This window comes from Chiloscyllium plagiosum, unplaced genomic scaffold (assembly GCF_037043375.1).
Source record: "Chiloscyllium plagiosum isolate Xiang-an unplaced genomic scaffold, Cpla_swu_hap1 HiC_scaffold_14, whole genome shotgun sequence".
NCBI classification, from domain to species: Eukaryota; Metazoa; Chordata; class Chondrichthyes; order Orectolobiformes; family Hemiscylliidae; genus Chiloscyllium; species Chiloscyllium plagiosum.
Genome location: NW_028270152.1, coordinates 45,814,670 through 45,841,535, shown reverse-complemented (window position 1 = coordinate 45,841,535; position 26,866 = coordinate 45,814,670). Strand labels below are relative to the sequence as shown.

Genomic DNA, 26,866 nt, shown 5'->3' with positions numbered 1-26,866 from the left:
AATATACAGTTCTTTGTCTGATTATTTTTATACTGCTTGTGTTTATGAATTCTGTAAAAGAATGAACAAACTGCCTTTTTTTTGTCAATCACATTAATATTTGTACATTATATGGTAAAATATTCGTATATTTGTGTGAAGTAACTTTTTTGGCTTCCTTTTAAATGAAACCTATCGATTTGAATTGCTTTGGCAAGTTTAACCAACAGGCAACTATGATCCATGATGTCTGGTCAATGTTGAGCTGGTGATCTCACTAGGGTCAGCAGGGGGTTGCTAAAATTGGCCACAACGCTGTTGAATTAGGGAAGGGAACATTAGCCACAGTTTCTGCTCTTTATAACTATCTGGCAACCCTGCTGGAGGTGTGTGTGTGTGTGGGCGTGTTAGGTTCTTACAACATTCGGCTTAGCTGTGCTATTCCTTGCAACCAGATAGCCTGTGGTAACTGTCAAATCTCTCACATGCGTGACGATTATTTAGCTGAGGTGGGGGAGATTGTTTAGTGTCCGTGGAAAAGAGGGGAGGAAATTGTCTGACTGGAGGAGACAAAAATTCCCAGAAACGCTTCATTAATTTGATTCTACTGTAATATACATTGCAAAATCTTAACAAAAAAAATTTATTTATACCAAATTTGGAATCATTTTCATCAAAATAATTGATATTTTGATAAAATGTACAAATTTATGTATTAATTTTTTTTCCCATGTTCCCATCAAATGTCAGATTTTGTCAAGCAGTCTTTTAAATGCCGAGAAAAAATTGCTTTCTGGTTTTGTAAGAATCACAGCACAGCAATTAGCAAGTCTGCCTTTCACACATAAGGCAAGTCTGATGGTATGTTAATAGGCTTGTGGGGAGCCTGCTGAAAGGAAAATAGAGCCACAGATGCAAACCAGAATGTTCCAAATCATTCTTAAATATATTTGGTGCAAAGGACTGCATCATTGATGATGCAGGCTTTCTGAGATCCAAGCAAATGTTATGCAAATATTTAAAGCTAGCACAGCTAGAATAAAAATGAGTACTACTAATGTAATGGAATGCATTTCTTCTTCTTCATTTATATTGCATTTAAGCTTTGATAAAGCTAAATTTGTAAGAATCTGCATGCTTATGGATGTACTTAGATTATCATTTCCAAATGGTTGTATTCAGCCCACAGAAATGAAGAAAAATCAAAAGATCTTCTGAGTACTGTAAGTGATTTAGTCATTTCAGCATCATTTTTTGTCTTGTAATCCTGCATTTATTTTAGTCTTCGTTAGTTACAAATTTTCTCTATACTATTGCTGTGCTTTCATTGTTCTATTTCGCACTCTGATTAATATCAGCTCCAAGTGTTCAATTGTTTTTTGTCTTTCATAATGAAGCAATTGTGTCTATATCAATGATGTTAGTTGAAATATTTTCTGATTTAGAGTTAACTGCATTTAGATTGTAGTTACCTTGTTTTATTTTAAATTTTATTTTAATATTTCAACTAAATCAATGTTTAGTTTTTCAGTCAATCTCTTTAAACATATTTGATGTATCCATGGGAATGTTTATTTTTTGCATTTGAATTAGAAACTGAAAATAAATCATGTGCCATTGTATTCTGGTTATTTGTGCACGTAATGGAGACTTTTAAAAAAAAAACCATAAGACAGAATGTATCAAGAAAATTACTTTGCTCTTGCACAGAATTTTCAGAGGTATTGAAATATTATGATTACAATATAGTGAAATCACCACCTTGCTGTCATGATGACAACTACGTTGTTCACAACATAGTTTAACTGCATAAACAATTTCCACATATGGACATTGTTACTTTATAGATAGTTACTTTACTAATTGATATTATGTGGAACATGAATTGTGATGAATTGTAAAAACAATTGAATCTTAAATTTTTTGTATAATATATCCTTTGTATAATAACTCATTTGATTTATGATGTAATATATTATGTTGCATACCAGTTAACTTTTCAATATGCACTTTCTTGTTATATGGCAAATGAACACTTCAGCAGCACAATGTTTTATGAATGTACAAGTATTCCGGAAGTATTAAAGTAATGGAATGACCTTGACAGGACTTTGCTGAGAGTAGTGCCAGGATGTTTATGGTATCACTTAAAAAGGCTTACTGGAATGCTCAACAGTGTTCTCACTGATGGGAGGGAATATGAAGCAGTCACGTACTATTTATTAACTGCCAGAATTCAATGCTTCTCGTGTCCCTCACTCAATTTTATAATTGGCCAAAATGAAGTTCTGTAGGCAATGGATAAATCTGGCTAATAAAGTGACTTAATTTGTGTTATGTTATGAATAGTTTGTCAGTATACCTTTAAGAGACAGGATTATGATATCATCACTGTGGAATAGCATGTGGCCTGAGGCTGTAAGGTCTCATTCTCCATCTTACCTTGAATCATTTGAAGCATGATACAATATTGAAAGCATGCTCCCCTGTTGTAATCTAATAGCATAATATTAGCCCAGAAACATACATACTTTTTATGACACAGGAAATAGTGTAAACATTGCAATATTAGGAGGCAAACTCATACAGTGTAGTGGCCTGAATTTAAATTGAAATCAGTTTCTTAGCATTTAAACCTGTGATTTACTATGGAACAGTATTACAATCTAAGTAGTTCTATATCATTTAACAATTTCACAAAAAATACAAATAAAGATTGAATACATTATGGAGAAACTTTTTGTTATGTGTTAAATATGGAGTAATTGTGAATTATCGTAAACCATGTCGAATTAACCTTTTAAAGCAGTGTATTCGCCTTTCTATTCTCCTGCAAACTTGATGTGCCCTAGTTCAGGAAAATTCAATCTGTTTGTGCTATACTGGTGTATATTTCAAACTAGCTGCACATTTTGTATAGTCCTGTTTTACAGCTATATTTTAAATGACTTAATAACTTTTCCATCAAGAACAAATATTGTTTGCAAAAGTTAAATTTTAAAGTAGGAAATAAATACTGAAAATTCTGCAAATATTTGTGACTCATGTAGCATCTATTCAGAGTAACAGTTAACATTTCGGGATGATGGCCTTCATTGGAATGGGAAAATATTAGAGATGTGAATGATCTTAGCTAAAAGGGAGTGTCTCAGACAGTTGGAAAGCATTAGACATTAAATTGGACATGAGATAACAGAGCATGAAGAAAGAACATAACAGATTAAGATGTAAAAAATCATTACAGAGGATCTTCAATCATGTTCTTTTAAGAACCCCAAATTTCCCCATTTCTATTTGATGGTCATCAGAAGGTCATCAACCTGCAAATACAAGTGCATGTCCATAAATGTGTTGCTTTTTCACATCACTACTTGTCTTTGACATCATAGTAACTGCAGATATAAGAACCAAGCTATAAGGTGACCATCCTTATCATCGCCCCATCTTACCACTCTGTCACAGGGAGTTCACTTTTTCCCTAATGCTCAATGTAGCCGAATTCAACATGGGTTGAAAAGTGTGGCACTAAAGAAGCACAGCAGGTCAGGCAGCATCTGAAAAGCAGGAGAGTTGGCATTTTGGGCATAAGCCCTTCATCAGGAATGTGGAGGGGGAAGAGGGCTGAGAGATAAATGGGTGGGTGGGGCTGGGGCAGGAGCCTAGGGGAAAGTAGCTGGGAAGGCAATAGGTGGGTGCATGTGTGGTGTAATTGTGATAGGTTGATGGGAAGGGTGGAGCAGATAGGTGGGAAGGAAGACAGACAGGTAGGACAAATCAAGAGGGTGGTGCCGAATTGAAGGGTTGGATCTGGGATGAGGTGAGGGGAGAGGAGATTTGGAAACTGGTGAAATCGATATTGATGCTGTGTGGTTGAAGGGTCCCAAGGCAGAAGATGAGGCATTCTTCCTCGAGATGTCAGGTGACTTGGCTTTGGCGGTGGAGTACGCCCAGGACTTGCATGCCCTTTGGGGAATGGGAGGGGAGTTGAAGTGGTCAGCCACAGGGCAGTGGGGTTGTTTGGTGTAAGTGTCCCACAGAAGGTCCCTGAAATGCTCAGCAAGTTGGCGTCCTGTCTCCCCCATGCAGAGATGACCATATCAAAAGCATCAGAGAGATAGGACAACAAGTTGTGGAGCGTTTCAGGAAACATCTCTGGAACACATGCATCAAACAACCCCACAGCCATGTGGCCGACCACTTCAACTCCCCGAAGGACCGGTCTCCAAATCCAAGCCACCTGACAACTAGAGGAAGAATGCCTCATCTTCCGTCTTGGGGCACTTCAACCACATGGCATCAACACTGAATTTACCAGTTTCCAAACCCCCCCTCACCCGGCTACCTTCTCCCCAGCTTCACCGCCCCGCCCCACCTTTACCTCTCAGCCCCTGCCACCTCCACATTCCAGATGAACAGCTTCTGCCCGAAACATCGACTTTCCTGCTCCTTGGATGCTACCTGACTGCTGTGCTTTTCCAGCACCATATTTTTCTCCTGCATCTGCAGTCCTCACTTTCTCCTAATTCAACATGGGACATCATAGAACATAGAACAATACAGCACAGGACAGGCCCTTCGGCTCATGATGTTGTGCCAAACATTTGTCCTAGCTTAAGCAGATATGGAAATGTGTTGCTGGAAAAGCGCAGCAGGTCAGGCAGCATCTAGGGAACAGGAGAATCGACGTTTCTGGCATTAGCCCTTCTCCTAGCTTAAGCACCCATCCATGTACCTATCCAATTGCCACTCAATACACAGTCGCCAATGATTCTGACTCTGCCACTCCCACAGGCAGCGCATTCCATGCCCCCACCACTCTCTGGGTAAAGAACCTACCCCTGACATCCCCCCTATACCTTCCACCCTTCACCTTAAATTTATGTTCCCTTGTAACACTCTGTTGTACCCGGGGAAAAAGTTTCTGACTGTCTACTCTATCTATTCCTCTGATCATCTTATAAACCTCTATCAAGTCACCCCTCATCCTTCGCCGTTCCAATGAGAAAAGGCCTAGCACTCTCAACCTATCCTCGTACGACCTATTCTCCATTCCAGGCAACATCCTGGTAAATCGTCTCTGCACCCTCTCCAAAGCTTCCACATCTTTCCTAAAGTGAGGCGACCAGAACGGCACACAGTACTCCAAATGTGGCCTAACCAAGGTCCTGTACAACTGCAACATCACTCCACGATTCTTGAATTCAATCCCTCTGCTAATGAATGCTAATTCACCATAGGCCTTCTTACAAGCTCTATCCACCTGAGTGGCAACTTTCAAAGATCTATGAACATAGACCCCAAGATCCCTCTGCTCCTCCACCTTACTAAGAACCCTACTGTTAACCCTGTATTCCGCATTCTTATTTGTCCTTCCAAAATGGACAACCTCACACTTGGCAGGGTTGAACTCCATCTGCCACTCCTCAGCCCAGCTCTGCATCATATCTAAGTCCCTTTGCAGCCGACAACAGCCCTCCTCACTATCCACAACTCCACCAATCTTCGTATCATCTGCAAATTTACTGACCCACCCTTCGACTCCCTCTTCCAAGTCATTAATAAAAATGACAAACAGCAGAGGACCCAGAACTGATCCCTGCGGAACTCCACTTGTAACTGGGCTCCAGGCTGAATATTTACCATCTAACACCACTCTCTGACTTTGACCGGTTAGCCAGTTCTCTATCCAACTGGCCAAATTTCCCTCTCTCCCATGCCTCCTGACTTTCCGCTTAAGTCTACCATGGGGAACCTTATCAAATGCCTGACTAAAATCCATGTACACTACATCCACTGCTCTACCCTCATCCACGTGCCTGGTCAACTCCTCAAAGAATTCAATAAGACTTGTAAGGCAAGACCTATCCTTCACAAATCCGTGCTGGCTGTCCCTAATCAAGCAGTGTCTTTCCAGATACTCATAAATCCTATCCCTCAGTACCCTTTCCATTAGTTTGCCTACCACCGAAATAAGACTAACTGGCCTGTAATTCCCGGGGTTATCCTTGTTCCCTTTTTTGAATAGGGGCACAACATTCGCCACTCTCCAGTCCTCTGGTACCAACCCCATTGACAGTGAAGACGAAAAGATCATTGCCAACGGTTCTGCAATTTCCTCTCTTGCTTCCCACATAATCCTAGGATATATCCCGTCAGACCCGGGGGACTTGTCTATCCTCAAGTTGTTCAAAATGTCCAACACATCTTCCTTCCTAACAAGTATCTCTTCTAGCTTACCAGTCCGTGTCACACTCTCCTCTTCAACAATATGGTCCCTCTCGTTTGTAAATACTGAAGAAAAGTACTCATTCAAGACCTCTCCTATCTCTTCCGACTCAATACACAGTCTCCCACTACTGTCCTTGACCGGACCTATCTTTGCTCTCGTCATTCTCATGTTTCTCACATACGCATAAAATGCCTTGGGGTTATCCTTGATCCTATCCGCTAAAGATTTTTCATGCCTTCTCTTAGCTCTCCTAATCCCTTTCTTCAGCTCCCTTCTGGCTATTCTGTATCCCTCCAATGCTCTGTCTGAACCTTGTTTCCTCAACCTTATGTAAGCCTCCTTTTTCCTCTTTACAAGACATTCAACCTCCCTCGTCAACCAAGGTTCCCTCACACGACCATCTCTTTCCTGCCTGACAGGTACATACATATCAAGGACACGTCGTATCTGTTCCTTGAAAAAGTTCCACATTTCCACGACATCCTTCCCTTACAGCCTATGCTCCCAACTTATGCTCCTAAGATCCTGTCTGACAGCATCGTATTTACCCTTCCCCCAATTGTAAAACCTACCCTGTTGCACGCACCTATCTCTCTCCATAACCAAGGTGAAAGTCACAGAATTGTGGTCACCATCACCAAAATGTTCACCCACTAACAAGCCCATCACTTGTCCCGGTTCGTTACCAAGTACCAAATCCAATATGGCCTACCCTCTGGTCAGACAATCTACATATTGAGTTAGAAAAGCTTCCTGGACACACTGCACAAACACCGCCCCATCCAATCTACTGGATCTAAAGAGCTTCCAATCAATATTTGGGAAGTTGAAATCGCCCATGACTATACCCTGTGGCTTCTGCACCTTTCCAAAATCTGTTTCCCAATCTGTTTCTCCACATCTCTGCTGCTATTGGGGGGCCTATAGTAAACACCCAACAAGGTGACTGCTCCTTTCCTATTTCTGACTTCAGCCCATACTACCTCCAAAGGCAGATCCCCCTCGAACTGCCTTTCTACAGCCGTTATACCATTTCTAATTAGCAATGCCACCCCCCCCTCTCCTTCTTTACCACCCTCCCTAATCTTACTGAAACATCTGTAACCAGGAACCTCCAACAACCATTCCTGACCCTCTTCTATCCACGTTTCCGTGATGGCCACAACATCATAGTCCCAGGTAGCGATCCACGCCTTAAGTTCATCCACTTTATTTCTGATACTCCTGATCACATACTAGAAAAACTTCAAAAGTTTGAAAATATTACTATTTTCCGCATCAGTAGTGAAAAACATTCTGAGAAAATAAAGGCTTCATTTGCTTCTGGGAAGAGATAGAGCACTTCCCTTTTGAGGAACAACAAATTCAATAGATAGTTGCAATGCCATGGCCTCAGTGATGATAATCCCTGTTGTAGATGGATCCATTGCTCACGCTTACAATGAACCTGAGCAGAGAATATCAGAGACTGAGCGGGTCCTCAGGAACATGAGCAGTCAGCATTCACATTACACGCAAATGATGGTTTAAATGATCATCCTTCATCCAGTGGCACATGGAAGATTCCAAGAAGGGCCTTGGAATGTCTCTACATTGACCTTTGACACAGCCTTACTTTGATGAATGTAGAACATCCGAAATTGCTAAATTATGAGATTGAAAGTATGGTAGGACTACTGAAAACTTGTCTTTCCATCCCAACTTAATTCAAGAAAGGATAGCTTATGATTTCAGCTTCCAATATTGAACTCTGACATCAAGCCCCACAACTTAGTCATGCCAACCACCATGCTGCACTATTCCCCACTGCAGCGTGGGTTGTTGTGACTGTCAATTCGTGCTACGGTAATCTATGTTTTCAACTACCTATTGTATCCCTACTTTTATATGTTGTTTCCTCCCTTCAAAATTAACGTTACCTCTGCATCCCAGAATGCTGATTCCAATCCCCAAATTTTACTTCCCTAACATCTCTATCACAGCAGTGGTCCCTGATAAACCCCTCTGAGTTTCATTGAGCTGGCCTCAAGGACTGATTGTGGTCCACTCTCCTGACCCACCCATTTTATCTCTCAGCCCTCTTGGCCCTCCACATTCCTGATGAAGAGCTTATGCCCAAAACGTCAACTCTCCTGCTCCTCAGATGCTGCCTGACCTGCTGTGCTTCTTTAATGCCACACTTTTCAACCCATGTTGGGCTACATTGAGCATTAGGGAAAAAGTGAACTCCCTGCGACAGAATGGTAAGATAGGACAATGATAAGGTTGGTGACCTTATAGCTTGGTTCTTATATCTGCAGTTACTATGACCGTCAAAGACAAGTAGTGATGTGAAAAAGCAACACATTTATGGATATGCACTTGTTTTTGCAATGAAGTGTCAGCCATGCCACCTATAAAACCTAGAGAGTATTTCTTTTTCATTTCCCTCCACAACATGCACTATGAATGACATCTTGTGGCTGGCAGTACTTGATACATGACTTAGCTTTAAAAATGGCAGCACTTCTAGAAATCCCAGGAGGTCCCATCTGTGACAAATACTTCTGCTGTTGCTGAGCTGAAAGTAACATGAGTGGGATGCCATTAGAGTATAGTGCATAGCTACTGAGGTGAGCTGCAGAGAATAGCATGAGAAAACCTGCCGGGGCTCTCAGAAACCTTACGTGAATCTCACCAAAATTGGCATTACCCGATTTGCAGTAAAATTCAGCCTATGATTTTGAACACAAAACCCGGAGGTTTTATAGTGCTTTCCTTGAAATTGCATTAAACTTTGAGTGGGGAATTGTCATCCCATTACCTTCTAAGATTTGGACGTTACTTTGAATCATTGTACAGCTGTTTTCTGCTGAGTCGATCTTTTATAACTAACGTTAGTGACCAAGACCATTAATTTGCAGTGTTCATTTAAAAAAAAGTGATACCCAGAATATTAAAATTCCCAGAAGCTTCCAGTAATCTATATGATAAAATTATTTAACTTATTCACTTGTCTTGATTATAATTGGAAAAGATCACAGAATGGAATGCTGAAACTAACAGTAAAAGTTTCAAAAGGCCATGCAATGAAAACAGAAGTGAAATTTATAAAATTCTATAGATAGTGGCCTATCTAATTTATGTCTGTGAATAGTGGAGGTAGTGACTTAATGGAAAGCCATTAGCTAAGTAATCTAGAAGCCCAGGATAGTGCTGCAGACACTTGGGTTCAAATCACACCATGGCAGCTGATGGGATTTTGAATTCTAATAACAAATCTGGAAATAAAATCTAGCTTCGTGGTGAATGCAGAAACGTCGCAGTTTGTTGTAAAAACCCATCTGCTTTACGATTGTCTTTTGAGGAAGAAATTTATTTTCAGCAGAAAGAAATCTATCCTTATCTGGTCTGACTGATGTGTAGCTCCACACACACAGCTGTCTTGTTCACTTTTAAATGCCCTTTTGAAATGCCCAAGCAAGCTGCTCGGTTGTGTCTAACTGCTACAAAGTCAACAGAAAGGAATGAAACTGAACGACCCACCCAGCATCAATCTAGGCACCAGAAATGACAATGGCAAACTCAGTTCCCTTGACCCTGAATAATTCTCCCTCCTAAATCTGGGGTTTCTGTCAAAATTAGGAGAGTTGTCTCACAGACTAGTCAAGTAATGCCTGAAATAATTCATATTCGTGGAACCATACCTTGCAGAGTGCTGTGAGATACCACCATTGCTATCACTGGTTATGTCCATCCCACCAATAGGACAGATCCATCATAGCTACTAAACTTGGTCTGCAGCAGATGGTGAAGGAACCAACAAGAAGGAGAAACTTACTTGACCTTGTCCTCAACAATCTATTTGGTATCGATGTATCTATTTATGACCCTGCTGGGATAGACTTAGAACTGATGTATCAACTCAAATCTGGGCATCCATGAAGCACTATGGAGCATCAGCATTAGTAGAATTGTTTCAACCACAAATTGTAACCTCGTGGCCCAGCATATGATCCACTCTGTCATTATCATCAAGCCAGGAGACTTAACCCAGGTTCAATGAAAATTACAGGACAATATGCCAGGAGCAGTACCAGGCACACCAAAAAAATGAGGTGTTAAGTTGGTGAAGATACCATAAAGGTCTATTTGTATGCCAAATTGCAGAAGTAGCATGCGGTTGACAAGGATAAGTGATCACACAGACAGCATATCAGATCTAAGCTCTGCAGTTGTACCACACCCAGAGGTGAATGGTTGTGGATAATTATATAGCTATTAAGCTAAACAGACATCCCAAAAGGACCCATCCCTAATTACCCTTGCTGCCTGACCTTTTGGGTTAAGCAGTGGCCAGACTTGCTGAACAAATTAATTAAATAAATTGTTGGGCTTTCTGCATATAGAAACATAGAAAGCAGGAGTAGGCCAGTTGGTCCTTCAAGCTCCATCTGACATTCAATATGATCACAGATGATTCTGTATCTTACCATATGCCTGTTTTCTTTTTTTCCATATCCATTAATGCCTTGGCTATCTTAAAGTTTATTAGTCTTTTTCTTGAATATACTCTATGTTCAACCAGTCTTCTGTGGTAGCAAATTCTACAGATTGACCACAATCTGAGAATAGGAATGTTTTTCTCATCTCAGTCCTAAATAACCTAACCTGCATTCCGAGACTCTGATCTCTGGTTCTAGAATCAGATTAGAATGTGAATGCAATTAGTAGGTATGCATCTAAATTGTCACAGAATAGTAAGTAACCGATTTCCCACAACATTCTGGAAGAAAAAATGATGCCCAATGCCCCCAGTTGTTCCATCAGTGGCAAATTAGTGTCAAAGCCTGCTGGCAATAGAATTAGAAACTGCAACCTCATGAGCAGGATCAGTGCCGCCAGAGGCAGTTGATATTATGATAGGGTTTATAACAATTTAAGGCCGCTTTATGAAATAGTTATCTTTAATTCGTTTCCATACTTTAAATTACAATTGTAATTTAATCAGCCTCATCATGGTTTACGAAAGTGCTATGTTAGAATTTATTTTACAATTTTACACACAATAGGTCATTGAGAAACAATAGCTATTGAAGTTGTAGAAGACAGTGTACATAAGAAGGATACCTAGTTTGAAATCATTAATATATTAGTTGTCTTTAGCAGTGATTGCTCCAATAATCTGTGATTACTTGTTCATTTCATTGCAAGAGCAATGACAATTTGTGGAGTATGATTATGATCCTGCTGTTGCTTTAGCATTACAAATTTTACAAGGACACTGGGGAAGCACTTCTTGATCCATCATAAATCTATATCAAATCTAATTAACTTCTCACCAATAATCAATTGATGAAAATATTATATGGAGTAAAATTAGATACAGGCTTCTGAGGATTGAGTAGTTACAGAATGAAACACTTTTAAAACCATGCTTTATTATGATATTTCATTCCCAATCATCCTCTAGCAATAAACCCAAGTAGAGTGGGCATCTCTGTCCATTAGAGATAGTTTAGCTACTTGTTTGAAGGTCACAAGGTGAGGTAGCTGTGCCCCATGATCTACCATGACTAGTACGTGGATTGGTCTTGCATCATAGACAACATTCTGTTTCTCACTCTAACAGTCAAGCCAACTAAGCTAGCCAGCATGCGCAGTTCCCTATAAATGATGCTTATCTATAAGACTGCAAGACATAGATGGCCATTCAGGCTATTGAATGCTCTGGCATTCAATGAGATCATGGATGATCTGATAACCCTCAACTCCACATGTACCTTTTTGCCATAATCCGTGATACCCTTATTGATTAAAGAAAATGTGTATCTCTGCCTTGAATATACTTAAGGACCATGCTTTGACAGCCGCCCTCTGTGATAATTAATTCCACAGATTCACTACCCTCAGAGAGGAAATTCCTCTTTCTCTCTGTCTTTAAGTGGGTAACCCCTTATTCTGAGAGGATGCCCTCTAGTTCTAGAATCTCCTCCAGGGAAACAACTTTTCCACATCTACCCCAAAAGATCTTGTATTTTCCAATAAGGTTGATTCTCATTTGTTTAAATTCCAATAGATAAACTCACACTGAATCTGCTTGTTGAAACTAACCAAATACTTTGCAAGTATATATGCCAGGAAATAGTTAAAAATCACACAACACCAGGTTATAGTCAAACAAGTTTATTTGGAAGCACTAGCTTTCGAAGTGCTGCTGCTTCGTCAGGTGGTTGTGGAGCAGGACCATAAGGGATAGAATTTATAGCAAAAAGTTACAGTATCATGTGGCTGAAATATATTAAACAAACTTAGATTAAGTCTCTCATCTTTTCGAATATTTTTGCTAGTTTCGATTTATTAATGAAGAAGCAGTGCTTCGAAAGCTAGTGCTTCCAAATAAACCTGTTGGACTATAACCTGATGAAGTGTGATTTTTAACTTTTTCCATCCCAATCCAACACCAGCTCCTCCAATCAATGACAGACTGCATTAATACTCCAATATATCATGGTAGTATCTCCTTAAAAATATAACAGATATTGTGTTCAAATTGACATTTAAAAGAGAAACAGAAACTTAGTATACTTAACTAACATTTCTTTGAAACTGCATGATCCTTGCAATGACTACAGCAGCCTGTAAAATATTACCACCAGGTCACTGTATCCACCAATTTCTTCATTTTGAGTTTAAATGATGCAGTGAACAAGGTGGCATTAATATAGTGATTGAACTTCACAGTTTTTGGTGCAGAATTCTCAGAAAATGATGAAGCGAATTGTTTAAGTCATTAAACCGAAAAAAAAGAATTATGGATGTTGGAAATCAAAAATGAAAACATAGCAAGTCTGGCAGCATCTGGAGAGAAAGCAGAGTTAACATTTTAGATTTTATAACCCTTCTTCAGAACTGATTTCAGATAGGAAAAGAGTTGATATACATGTGAAACTAGGATAGGAGGCAATGGGAGGAGAAAAGGTAGAGTTGGAGCCCAGAGAGAGAAAAACAGTTGAGCAGACAAAGGACTATTAGCTACCATTTCCACCACCTCCACTGGGATGTCACGACCATATACACATTCCCTTCCTGTACGTCTTTTGCAGGGAACATTCCCTCAGTGACACCTTGATCCATTTCAACACCTCCCATAACAACTTCCTATACAATTGCAAAAGGTTCAACACCTGCCCATTTATTTCCACCCTCCTCACCATCCTCACCCCAGACACACCATTCAGAAGAAGCAGCAGCTAACCTGTACTTCATTCAATTCTCTGCTCACAGTGCGGTCTGCTTTACTTTTGGAAAACAAAGTGCAAACTAGGTAACTGCTTTGCAGAACATCTACACTCCGTTTGTAGAAATTACACTGAGTTTCCTGTTGCCTGTAACTTCAACATGCCATCATGTTCCCTGGCTGACATCTGTCTCAGGCTTGCTGCAGTGCTGCAATGAAGCTCAGTGCAAGCTAGAAGAACAGCATTTTCCACTTGTGTACTGTACAATCTTCAGGACTGTATATCGAGTTCAATAATTTTAGGGTCCGAGCACCTTCTTCCATGTCTCTACCCCAACCTCCACATACTAGACCTTGTCATCACATGGGCTGCTGTCACAAATGACCCCATAATGATCCCTATTAGCAGGTTGACATTTACGCATTTCTTTGTTTGCCCAACTGTGTTTTTTTTTCTCTCTCTCTCTGGGATCCATCTCCACCTATCATTCATACCCCCCCTCACACCCCCCCATCTTCAGCATATATACCAACCTTTTCCTAGCAACTACCAGTGAAAACATTAACTCTGGTTTCTCTCCACAGATGCTGTCAAACCTGTCAGGTTTTCCAGCTATTTGTATTTTTAATCAATAAGAGATTTATCCCATGTGTCACAATTAGCTTGAATCTTTGCACTACAATAATGGCAAAATGTTTTCATATATTAGAGCCAAAATGTGCTGTCAGATTATGGGATTTATATATAGCAAAGAGTCAGATTAATAGTTAAATACCCAAAAATTACTGTCAAGTTCTTGTATGTTTTTCATGGAATATAGGCATTGCTGGCAAGGCCAGCATTTGTTGTCTCTCTCTTCATGACCTCAAACAGAGTGGCTTGCTCGACCATTTCAAAGGACAGTTAAAGAGTCAGCTATGTTGTTGTGGATTGGAGTCACATGAAGGGCAGCAGATTCAGTAAACCAGATGGCTTTTTTTGACAGTGATTTTGTGGTCACCATCTTTGAGACTAACTTTATTAATTGAATTTCAATTGTACTGGAAACTGTATTTTAGACCATCTATCCAAAGCATTAACTCTAGATTTCTAATCCCATGACATTATCACTGACCCAGTATTCTTGCTTAAAGTGTTCAGCCAATCCTCAACACCGTGAGGGTGGCATGGTGTCTTAGTGGTTAGCACTGCTGCCTCACAGTGCCAGGGACCCGGGTTCAATTCCCATCTCGGGTGACTGCCTGTGTGGAGTTTGCAAGTTCTCCTTGTGTCAGTGTGGGTTTCCTCTGGGTGCTATGGTTTCCTCCCACAATCCAAAGAGTGCAGGTCAGGTGAATTGGTCATGCTAAATTGCCCACAGTGTTAGGTGCATTAGTCAGGGTAGGAGAATTGGTCTGGGTGGGTTACTGTTCGGAGTGTCAATGTGGAGATATTGGGCCAAATGGCCTTTTTCCATACTGTACGGAATCTAATCTAATCTCAACAATAACTTGCAGGCCAGACCATCGAATTGCATTCAAATCTTACAAAATTGCTACATTTGTATTACATTCATTCCCTCTGATTTACACTTCCTCTTCAGTCCTCTTGCTGATAATTTTATCGTCCTTGAACAACAGTGATTTAAAGAGATCAGCGGTACTTGCCCTTACATTCAATTCTCAAAAACGTTGCAACTTTCACGATCCTCCTTTCAGTTCACACTTGCAACAACATAAACCATAAGACATAGGAGCAGAAGTAGGTTATGCAAAGGATTTTAAAACCTAAACACGATTTAATACTTGAGTTGCTTTTAAAAATAGATGTTTTAGTACAGAAGATCTGGAGAGAGAGAGAATTTTTTTTTGTTGAATTTTTTTTGTTAAGCAGCTGAATAATGCAAGACGGTGTGCTCTATAGGCTGTTCACACGGATATAAGCTGAGGCAAATTAACTGTGCCTGGAGGAGCATCGCGCAAAGCTTGCTAGTCTTGTCCTCAACTGAGTCGTTGTCCTCAACTCAGTACTGCAGACTGGTACGTTGCAAGGTCCAGGGCTGTGTGTTGAGAGACACACTCAAGTATGGAACAACTGCCACAGAAGCTCAATTGGAAAGGTGGTTGCCTGGAATCTTTTCAGCTATGTTGTAAATCGAGAATATTGAAAGGCATCTCAAAGTAGAACATGGTTCATAGACTTATTTCAATATCTCTTGCACTTTCTGCATTTTCCAATTAGAAATGCTTCAATGCAGGCTGTATACCATGTGGAATCAAACTTGTGATTACTAAGACAATTAAAATTGTATAGAGTAGAACATGCTATATTGGGACAAGTTGAATTTTCGTGCCAATGCTATGATATTCAAGTCAAATATTTTGTAGTACTTTTGTTTACAAAGTTTGTGGTTAATGTATATTTTTGGGCACAAATGTATTAATGTGTACGTAGGAAAACGTATACATCGTTTACACTTGCTGTAGTTTCCAATTTGAATTATTTTCATTGTCTGGCTATATAGTTGACATAAAATATTTCTAAATATTAATTACAGACTACAAAAGTCATTCAGTGGAACGTATAGTATGAGAAACTTAGAAAGCTCTTACAAATTTTGTAAGATTTAAGTTGAAATGTTTGTGTAAAAGGTTTTTGGAAGTTTTATTAGTCGATATATTTTTGGAAAAACCAGCAAATAACATTGCCCTTCTGCAACAAATTATAGCTTATTGCAAAAATGTTAATATCCGGGCACTAAGGTAACTGATGCATTTTGATTCGTGTTTTATTGCATTCCATGAAGAAATATATTCTGACAGGCTAATTTGTTTGTAAGCTATTTAATTGACAAATGGTTATTTTTATTAGCAAGTTTTGAGAAGATTTGTAGCTCAGGTTGAGGTTCTGGATGTAGGTTTGCTCACTGAGCTGTGAGATTCATTTCCAGATGTTTTGTCACCCTACTAGGTAACATCTTCAGTGGGCCTCAGACGAAGCAGTGTACATGGTTCCTGCTTTCTATTTATATGTTTGGGTTTCTTTGGGTTGGTGATGTCATTTCCTGTTCTTTTTCTCAGGGGGTGGTAGATGGGGTCTAACTGGATGCATTTGTTCATGGAGCTCCGGTTGGAATGACATGCTCCTAGGAATTCTCATGCGTGTCTCTGTTTGGCTTGTCCTAAGATGGATGTTTTGTCCCAGTCGAAGTGGTGTCCTTCCTTATTTGTATGTAAGGATACTTGTGAGAGGAGGTCATGTCGTTTTGTGGCTAGTTGGTGTTCATGTATCCTGGTGGCTGGTTTTCTGCCTGTTTGTCCAATGTAGTGTTTGTTTACAGTCCTTGCACGGTATTTTGTAAATGACATTAGTTTTGCTTGTTGTCTGTATAGGGTCTTTCAAGTTCATTAGCTGCTGTTTTAGTGTGTTGGTGGGTTTGTGGGCTTTCATGATGCACAGAGGTCTGAGTAGTTTGGCAGTCATTTTCCGACATGTCTTTGATGTAGGAGTGAGTGGCTAGGGTTTCTGGACGTGTTTTGTCTGCTTGTTTGGGTTTGTTGCTGAGAAATCGGCGAACTGTGTTCATTGGATAGCTATTCTTTTTGAATACACGGTATAGGTGATTTTCCTCTGTTCTGCATAGTTCCTCTGTGCTGCAGTGTGTGTTGGCTCGTTGAAATAACGTTCTGATGCAGCTTTGTTTGCGAACGTTGGGATGATTGCTTCTGTAGTTCAATATTTGGTTCGCGTGCGTTGTTTTCCTGTAGACGCTGGTTTGAAGTTGCCCATTGGCTGTTGGCTCTACTGTGACATCTAGGAGTGGCAGTTTGTTGTTGTTTTCCTCCGCTTTAGTGAATTTTATGCCAATAAGGGTATTATTGATGGTCTTGAAGGTTTCCTCTAATTTGTTTCTTTTACTGCTACGTGTCATCCACGTAGCAGACCCAAAGCTTGGGTTGGCAGAGCTGTTTGTTCAAGTCTCTGCATTACTGCCTGTGCTAAGAACCCTGATATCGAAATGTAGAGTAATGCAGTAATGATCTCCAGAATTTTACAGTGTTTAGCTCAATTAAATTCTGCAGTTTTTAGTCCCCTTTCTACCACAGATATAGGTTGAGCAGGACAGGGAATATTGTGAACAAAGTTAGCAAGCAGCAGTATCGTTTAGCAATACCCAAAGGGATTTGAACTACTGTTATATGGTCCAATGCATTATTACCAAATGCAGAGGAAGCTAACAATGATTGTTTACTGCTTAAATGAGTATTTAGGAAGATTGCCTCCAATGAAAATGTATTAGATTTAGTGAATAATATCAGTTCCAGTTCTTTACTAATCACCCTGTGGCTACACTTTAAAATCTTCTATTAGGTATCCTAAGAGCACAACAAGATAGTGGAAATCTTAATTTTCTTCCTTCCATGTTTGGTGGCAACAGAAATATCACACAAGTATTATTTTTAGGGGTTTGTCAGGGCAAGTTGTTTTTCAAGATAATGAAACAACTACTGAGGTAAATATATATTCGTCAGTAGATTTTAATATTCCTTCCCCTACTGACTGTATACTGGACAAGGGCCAGTTAAAATGAAGTAGAGGACTTGCCCACTTCAAACATACCTTATTTGAGCAACTCTAATTTTAAATTGCTAAATGCCAGGGCATCCACTGGATTGTCCTTCTCTAAATATTCATATGTGCTTTTGGTACACAACAGCTGTTTTTACCTGAAATCTGGCTCTTTACTGGATCTATCAAATTAAACTGTGTTCTTTTCTCATAGCTCTGCAATTTATTTTCCCATCAAATAATTATCTAATTCACTTTTGAATTTATTTTTGAAACTGCCATACACTTGCAGGCAATGAGCTCCAGGTCACAACAACTGCGATATAAAAGAATGTCTCCAGATAGAACATTACGGTGGCACAGTGGTTAGCACTGCTGCCTCACAGCGCCTGAGACCCGGGCTCAATTCCCGCCTCAGGCGACTGACTGTGTGGAGTTTGCACGTTCTCCCCGTGTCTGCGTGGGTTTCCTCCGGGTGCTCCGGTTTCCTCCCACAGTCCAAAGATGTGCAGGTCAGGTGAATTGGCCATGCTAAATTGCCTGTAGTGTTAGGTAAGGGGTAAATGTAGGGGTATGGGTGGGTTGCGCTTCGGCGGGTCGGTGTGGACTTGTTGAGCTGAAGGGCCTGTTTCCACACTGTAATGTAATGTAATCTAATCTAATCTAATCTTTTTACAATTACGTTAAATCTATGTCCACTGGTTCCAGCCTTCTTAAAACTGGAAATGTTTTTTTCATTATTTGCTTTATCAAAACATTTAAAAGAGCCACAGCCTCACCACTAAATTAAGTGCCTCACCCCTGACCTCACCTCATCATAGTAAATCTCTTCTGTATCACACTGAAAGTCTGTCTCCAATTTGGTGCACTACCCTTGAGTTGCCAATGCTTCCAGTCATGATCGAAGTGAGTTTTCCAAGTGTTGGGTGCAATGTGTTTGGATACATTTGCTGTGTATTTTTATCTCTGCAGCATGCATCTTTTGCCCAGTGGGATACTTCCCCAGAAACTAACCTGATTGAGGGCTTTTACCTGTCAGCCATTGTTCATAACTTTGTTAGGAACAAAAACGGAAGATGCTGTGAGAATTTGGTGAGAAAGCAGAGTTGATGTTTTGGGTCTGGTAACCCTTGTTCAGAACTGAGGAGCTAGGAAAAAGTGTGGGGGAACTTGTAGCCTTCAGGACTCATGGTCCCAATTATCAACTTTTTTGCCTCCCTGACTTACATTCATCCCTTTGCCTAATTATCATTCTCTCTGTCTTGGCTCCATTTCTGCCTGTCAGCTGGTGCCATTCCTCTTCCCTGCACCATCCTAGAAAATCTCGTCTTCAGCATATGCACCTCATTTTCCTAGCTACCATCAGTTCTGATCACCTATCTTGAAATCGGGTCACTGATGTTGAAACATTAACTCGCTACAGATGCTACCAGAATTCCTGAGTTTCTTCAGCTATTTCCGTTTTTGATTCAGATTTCAAGCATCCGTACTTTTTTGTTTTATCCATTTGCATCTGTGGTGGCTGTGCAGAATGTGAAAAACAGATCTCAAGTCAGAAGACTGACATGTCAACAGAAACATTGAAGTCAGTATCTGGAACACAGTGCTTAACAGGCATGGAAGTGATTAGTGTGTGGGATTTTATACCCTAAAGGATGCAAATCAGAGTAGAGGAGGGATGGCAGCCTGTACAGGTAAAGAATTAGTTTGTTTTAGTGGTAATAGGAGAGCATCACAGCACAGTGAAGCATACGGTTTTGGTTGCCTATTGATCAAGTGCCATTTTTGCCATCTCCAATGCGATTGTACGACTAAACACATCGTATAATCGCAAAGTTAAAAATCACACAACACCAAATTATAGTCCAACCGGTTTATTTGGAAGCACTAGCTTTCAGAGTGCCTCTCCTTCATCACAACCACCTATTGGACTATAATCTGGTGTTGTGTGATTTTTAACTTTGTCTACTCCAGTCCAACACCGGTACCTCCAAGTCATGTAATTGCAAAGACACCAGTACTTTTGTGACAACCAGGTTCACTTTTCAATCACCCACCTTACCCTGGCAGCTTCTTCTACAAATATGAGATGCTTCATCTGTATATTTGCTACTTAGCACAACTTGCCTAGCTCCACTTACATGTGCACATACACACACAACATACTTATTCCATCCTGCACAGCAATTTACATATACTTACTCCAACAAAAGTAGTCTGAACTCTGTAATCATTTTGCTGAATACTTGCATTTAAGTGCAGCCTCAAACTCCCTGTCACTTGTCATTTCAATTCAAAGTCCCAGTAGCCTCTGGTTTCTGCCATACACGTTATAGCCCTCTGGCCTTTAAATTGACTGTAACAACTTAAGACCTTAACTAAAACTTTAGTTTCTTTTCTGACAGCATTTCCTGTCAATAGTTAATATGTGGACTGCTATCTCCAGGGAATGAGGAAAAAGGTGAATACTTGCCGTGGGGACTCCACATTGCAACAAAGGCAGGTGCATTTGTTGCATTCTTGATATCACCCTGATTCTCCTCTTCTACTGTAATCCATTTCACTGGAGGTTGTCTCACCTTGCAAGTTTTTCAAATTACTCTTTATTTTCCCCCTTTTGCTATTCATATTCAAGGCATGATTTTAAATTGAGCTGGCGCAAGGGGTTATTGATTGGTTGATGTAGCAATGAAACAGAAAATAAAATTGAGTCAGATTTCAAACAGTTTGCTGACTCAATGTCGCTGTTGATGGAAGCTACAATTACCCCTGTTTTGTGTTAACATTCCTATTTAACTTGGTTTTGAAATTAGAAGCCCCCACAGCTGAAGTGTTAGGTCCAGAGCTACTAATTTTACATGGTCACAGGAGGCTTGTGAACAGCTATACTATTTACTTGCCTTCAGGATGTAGAACATCTTAGGAAAGGAGTTTGAGAACTAAAACAATGTCAGTAATATGTTGTACCACAAAACCAAACTTGAAGAATGGTGATTCCAAGCAATGATCAAACTTCTTGAAGGTAGTGTCTAGATTTGATTGTCAAGCAGCAAGGGAGTGAGCCAGACAGTGGAGGTAGTACTAGGAAATGCTACTTGGCTGCTAGTCTCTGTCAGAAGCTTGAGCTATGAGAGGCTATAAATCTTTGACTCTTTAAGTAAGAAAAGAGGGGCTGAATTTGTCTTAGTTTTTTTATGACTGACAATTTTTGGATTGAAAACCCAATCACTGGATATTTGGGCATTGTGTTTGATCTTTGGTGCAACAAAATAATTAAAAAGCCTCCTTTGAGCTTCTTTACCATTTAAGGAATGATGGGCTGGTTGATTATGGTCATTCTGTTTGTAGGCTGGATTTCTGATTAAAAGTGCTGTGGCATTTCTTTTGGCTATAGTGTCCACAGGAATAGTGAGGATGTCTACAAAAGCTGTACCTGGGTCTCCACTCTTGGAGATCTGGCTGAGGGGCTGCAGCAAGGTGAGTTCTCTCAAAGATGGCAGTTATTTACCTTTTACCTAATAAAAGATCCCAAAGCACTTCACAGGAGCATTATGCAACAAAAATGTCAACAGGTTCTGCATGGTAGAATAATTAGTAAAGTTTAAGTCACGTGGCATTCAGAATGAGCTTTCTAATTGATACATAAATGGTTTAATGACAGGAGACATGTTGGTGGAGGGTTGCTTTTTGGACTGCATGCCTGTCACCAGTGTGACAGGGATCACTTCTGGGTCCTCTTTTGTTTATTTATATAAATAATTTGGATGAGAGTATAGAAGGCATGGTTAATAAGTTTTGCAGATGACACCAATATTGTTGACATATGAGACAGTGAAGTGATCTTGATGAAATTGGTCAATGGGCTGAAAAATAGCAGATGGAGTTCAATCTGGATAAATGCAAGGTATTGTGTATTGATACAACAAATGAGGGTAGGGCTTATGCAATTATTGGTAGGGCCTTGGGTAGTGCTGTAGAACAGAGGGGCCTAGGGGTTCAGGTACATAATTCTTTGAAGTTTGTGTCGCATATAGACAGGGTGATTAAAAAGCTATTTGGGATACCTGCCTTCATTGCTCAGTCCTTTGAGTTTTGGGGTTGGCAAGTCATGTTGAGATTGCACAGGACATTGATAAGGCCTCTTTTTGAATACTTTTTCCAGTTCTGGTTGCCCACTTATAGCAAAGATATTATCAAGCTGGAGAAGGTTCTAAAGATATTTACACAGATGTTGCCGGGTATGGAAGGTTTGAGTTATAAAGATAGGCTGGGCCTTCACTGGAGCATAGAAGGTTGAGAGGTGACCTTAGAAGTTTATAAAATAATAAGGGATTGAGGTAGAGTTAATGGCAGTCTTTGCCCTAGGATGGGGATTTCAAGACTAGGTGAGAGAAGAGAGATTTTAAAAAAGACATGAGGAACAAATTTTTTACACTGTGTGGTTTGTGTGTGGAATGAACTACCAGAGGAAGTAGTGGATGCAGGTACAATTACACTGTTTAAAAGACATTTTGATAAGTACATGAATAGAAAAGGTTTGGAGGGCAATAAGAGATTATCATGCAAGATTAAAGTGCATTGGATTGGGGGGATGTGTATTGACATAGATAGAAAACTGGTTGGCAGAGAGGAAACAAAGAGTGGGAATTAATGGGTCCTTTTCAAATTGGCAGGCAATAGCTAGTGGGGTGCCATAGGGATTGGAGCTGGGACCCTAGCTATTCACAATATATATTAATGATTTGGATGAGGGGACACATATAAGATCTCAAGGTTTGCAGATGATACCAAGTTGGATGGGAGGGTGAACTGTGACGAGGATGCAGAGATCCTTCAGCATAATCTGGACAGATTGGGTGAGTGGGCAAATCAATGGCAGATACAGTACAGTTTGGATAAATATGAGGTTATTCATTTTGGAAGCTAAAACAAAAAGGTAGATTACTACCTGAATGGCTGAACTTTGGGAGAGGGGAGTGTGTAGCGGGACCTTGGTGTCCTTGTGTGCCAGTTGCTGAAGGTAAGAATGCAGGTGCAGCAGATGATAAAGAAGGCAAATAGTATGTTAGCCTTCATTGCGTAAGATTTCAAACACAGGAGGAGGGATGTGTTGTTGCTGTTATAGAGGGCCTTGGTGAGGTCATGCTGAGAATGTTGTGTGCAGTTTTGGTCTCTATTTCTGAGGAAGGATGTTCTTGCTCGAGTGCAGCGAAGGTTTACTAGGCTGATTCCAGGGATGGCGGGACTGATGTATGAGGAGAGATTTGACTAGGTTTGGATTGTTTTTGCTGTAGTTCAGATGAATGAAGTTCTAACAGGACTAGACAGGGTAGATGCAGGATGTTCCCAATGGTGAGTGTGTCCTGAGCCAGGTGTTTCAGTCTGATAGTTCAGGATAGACCGTTTAGAACAGAGATGAGGAGACATTTCTTCAGCCAAAAAGTGGTGAACCTGTGGAATTTATTACCACACAAAGTAGTTGATGCCAAAACATTGGAAGTGTTCAAGAGGTGGCTAGATATAGCACTTGGGGCAAATGGGATCAAAGATTATGGGGAGAAAGCAGGATTAGGCTATTGAGTTTGATGTTCAGCCACAATTGTGATGAATGGAGAAGCAGGTTCAAAGGGCTGAATGGCCACTCCTGCTCCTATCTTTTATGTTTCTATGATATGGGCCAGGAGCAGGCAAGTGGGACTAGTTTAGTTTGGGATTATGGTCGGCATGAACTGATTGAACTGAAAGGTCTGTTTCTGTATGAATTTATGGCTATTACATGCTAGATGAGATTTTAGGTCACATGATCAAAGGTTTGATTAAAGAGCAAGTTTTAAATAGTGTCTTCAAGGAGAAAATAAGGTAGAGTGACAGAAAGGTATCAGGAGGGAATTCCAGAGTATACGGCCTAGGCAACTCAAATATTGTCCACCGATATTACATTTGGGAATGCACAAAATGTCAGAATTAAAGGAGACTAGCTATCTAAGAGAGTTGTGGAGCTGGGGGAGGTCACAGAAATAGGGAGGGACAAGGTGGGCGGCACGGTGGCACAGTGGTTAGCACTGCTGCCTCACAGCGCCAGAGACCCGGGTTCAATTCCCGCCTCAGGCGACTGACTGTGTGGAGTTTGCACGTTCTCCCCGTGTCTGCGTGGGTTTCCTCCGGGTGCTCCGGTTTCCTCCCACAGGCCAAAAAAAAATGTGCAGGTCAGGTGAATTGGCCATGCTAAATTGCCCATAGTGTTAGGTAGGGGGTAAATGTAGGGGTATGGGTGGGTTTCGCTTCGGCGGGTCGGTGTGGACTTGTTGGGCCGAAGGGCCTGTTTCCACACTGTAAGTAATCTAAACTAATCTAATCTAAGTAATCTAAGGCCATGGAGAGATTTGAAAATCAAGATGAGAATTTTGAAGTCAAGACATTGCTTGACTGAGAGTTCAAGTTGGATCAGTAAATACAATGGGAGTAGGACTTGCTATAGAGTTTTGGGTGACCTCAAGTTATGGATTGGAATATGGGAGATCAGCCTGGAGTCAATTGAAATAGTCAAGACTAGAGGTAACAAAGATATGAATGAGGGTTTTTTGATGAAGAAAAAGAGACCAGGATTTAGATTAACACTTGTTTACTTAGTTTCACCAAGCGAATTATGGGGTCAGGAACGTTAGATCTGGGACTGGGAAAGGCAAAAAGGTTATGTTAATAGGATTGAATGTTGTTTGTAGGCCTTTATTGTCTTTCATCAATTTTAACACTGTGTAACAGGACAGAAAACAACTTGTACAGTTATAAAAGAATAGCAAGGGTTGAAGAAATATCGCAGGTATGTCAGCATCTGTGGACTGAGGAAGAGGGTGAACATTTCAGGTCCAATAAGACTTTTCATTGAAACTGAAGGGGGTTAGGAAACTATTTTTACACTGTTGACAAATGGGAGGAGCAATAAGTGGAACATATGACAAGGGTGTCCAGAACATTAAACTAAAGAAGTACTTTTGGTGAGAGAGTGAGATGCAGAACAGGTGTGAATAGTAGTCAGCTCTGCTGGGAGAACACCTATGTAAACAAGATATTCGGTGAATTGAGGGAAAGGGTGTAATCAAAATGGAGGGCAATATTTATGCTCCAAATTTGTTCAACTCATTATTGAGTCCTAAAGACTAAAGTGCCTAAGTAGAAAATGAGTTACTGTTCCTCAAACTTGCATTGAGCTTCACTGGAGCACTGTAGCAGACCTTGGCACATTCATTTGGTTGGAGTTCACCTGTTTATTTTCTAAAGCAGATAGACCAACTAGATTCTCAGTAAAAAAAAACTGAGGGAGTGTCACACGACCTGAAACATTGGTTTTGTTTCTCTCTATAAATGCTGCCAGATGTGTTGAGCTTTCCAGCAATTTCTATTTTTGGTCCTCAGTTGGATGAATGTATTGATAGGGTGGCAGTGCTTCATTTCCTTTTATTGAAGAGATTCTGACAAACACCATGAACATGAAAAGCTAAGGAGATATCAGATATTGTTGTACCAAATTAGTTGCATCAATGTCAAGTTATGCCACTTAGATTTTTAAAATGTCCCAACTATATGCCAAAGATATATGAATCAAGCAAGTCATGGCAAAAATGTCAAGCTGAATTGTTTGTTTAGTCACTCTTGACTCATACAGTAGCACCTCAGAAGAACATATAATGTAATTAGAAGATCCGATTTAAGCAGCTACAGTGAGCTACGCCTGAGTACTAAATATGGCCAAGAGTAAATTTGCAAAGATCAGGACAACTTACCTTGAGCACATTGTAAGGGAAGAACAACTGTTGACTAGATCAGAAAATGAAAGGCTGTGGTCGAAGTCTCCATTCCCTGAAACTAACATGAGATTTCTGGGAATTGTGTGTTTTTTATCAGAACTATGTGCCTAGCTTCAACACAATAGCTGTATCTAACAAATTTGTTATGAATATGTTTGATTTTTTTAAGAATGGAGGTATGCAAGAGACTAGACAAATTTTTTTGAGACTATAAACTGATATAGAAGTTAAACTGTCATAACTGGAACTCTAAGCAAGTGTTGCAACTTGAAAATTAAGTCTTGCATATGTTGTTAAACTGCAATACAGTGTTACTTTTAGGAAGCAATAAAAGGGAGAATTTGTGACAATAACAGTGAGAATCTTTTGAGTTAAGGAAATTCTGCCTAGCCCTCTGGTTGAGCTGTAAAGTGTTTAAAAGTTTCAAATGCTAAGAGCAGCACAGTGAAAGAAACTTCAGAACCTGCAGGCAGAAAGAATGCATCCGCTGCTCCCCTACTCAAACCAAGAAATTTTTGTAGTTCACACAAGGAAAGACCTAACTTCACTTGTTCAGCCATCAAATTGAAGCATGATCATCATCGTTTCGACAACAGGATATTACCATTACAAAAGTGAAAAAGACTATGAGAAAAATGACTTTTCACCTTGTGGTGTGAACATTTGATTTTCGTAACTGCAGCTAGGATCCACAGCACAAGCAAACAAAATTGAGGCAGAGAGACTGCCCACATCTCATTTCAGGGAGCAACATGGACTTCTGCCAGAACTGGCATTTCAGTATCGGGTGAGTCACCAGTATCTCCTTTAAACGAGCAGTTTAGTTTACAAAATTCAACAGTGCACCAGGTGTTATTTCATGCCCCAAATGTAATCCTTGAATCTGCAACTCAATTATGGAAAACGTATCATCTTGCAACCTAATTCACAAAGTGCTAGGACTGTCACATTGCTTTTATAGTTCATCAGTCAAACATTTCAACTATTTCAACAACAAGATTGCTGCTAAGTGGCTGGCAATATTCGTTACCTCCATGGCTTATGAAACTCTTTGAAGTTGAGTATTATAATAATGCACTGAAAAT

The 26,866-nt window shown here is 40.2% G+C and overlaps 1 protein-coding gene across 5 annotated transcripts in view; it reads left to right on the top strand.

Annotated features, from left to right (window-relative positions):
• Nucleotides 1-26,866, top strand: part of prickle2b (prickle homolog 2b) — a 290,050-nt gene that overhangs the window by 140,394 nt on the left and 122,790 nt on the right. The window contains exon 1 of one of the 5 annotated variants that reach the window (XM_043708277.2): nucleotides 1,058-1,202. The exons of the other annotated variants lie outside the window; for them this stretch is intronic. The gene's annotated coding sequence lies outside the window, so the exon portion shown is untranslated. Of the gene's footprint in view, nucleotides 1-1,057; nucleotides 1,203-26,866 lie in introns of those variants that run through there. 5 annotated transcript variants of the gene reach the window in all.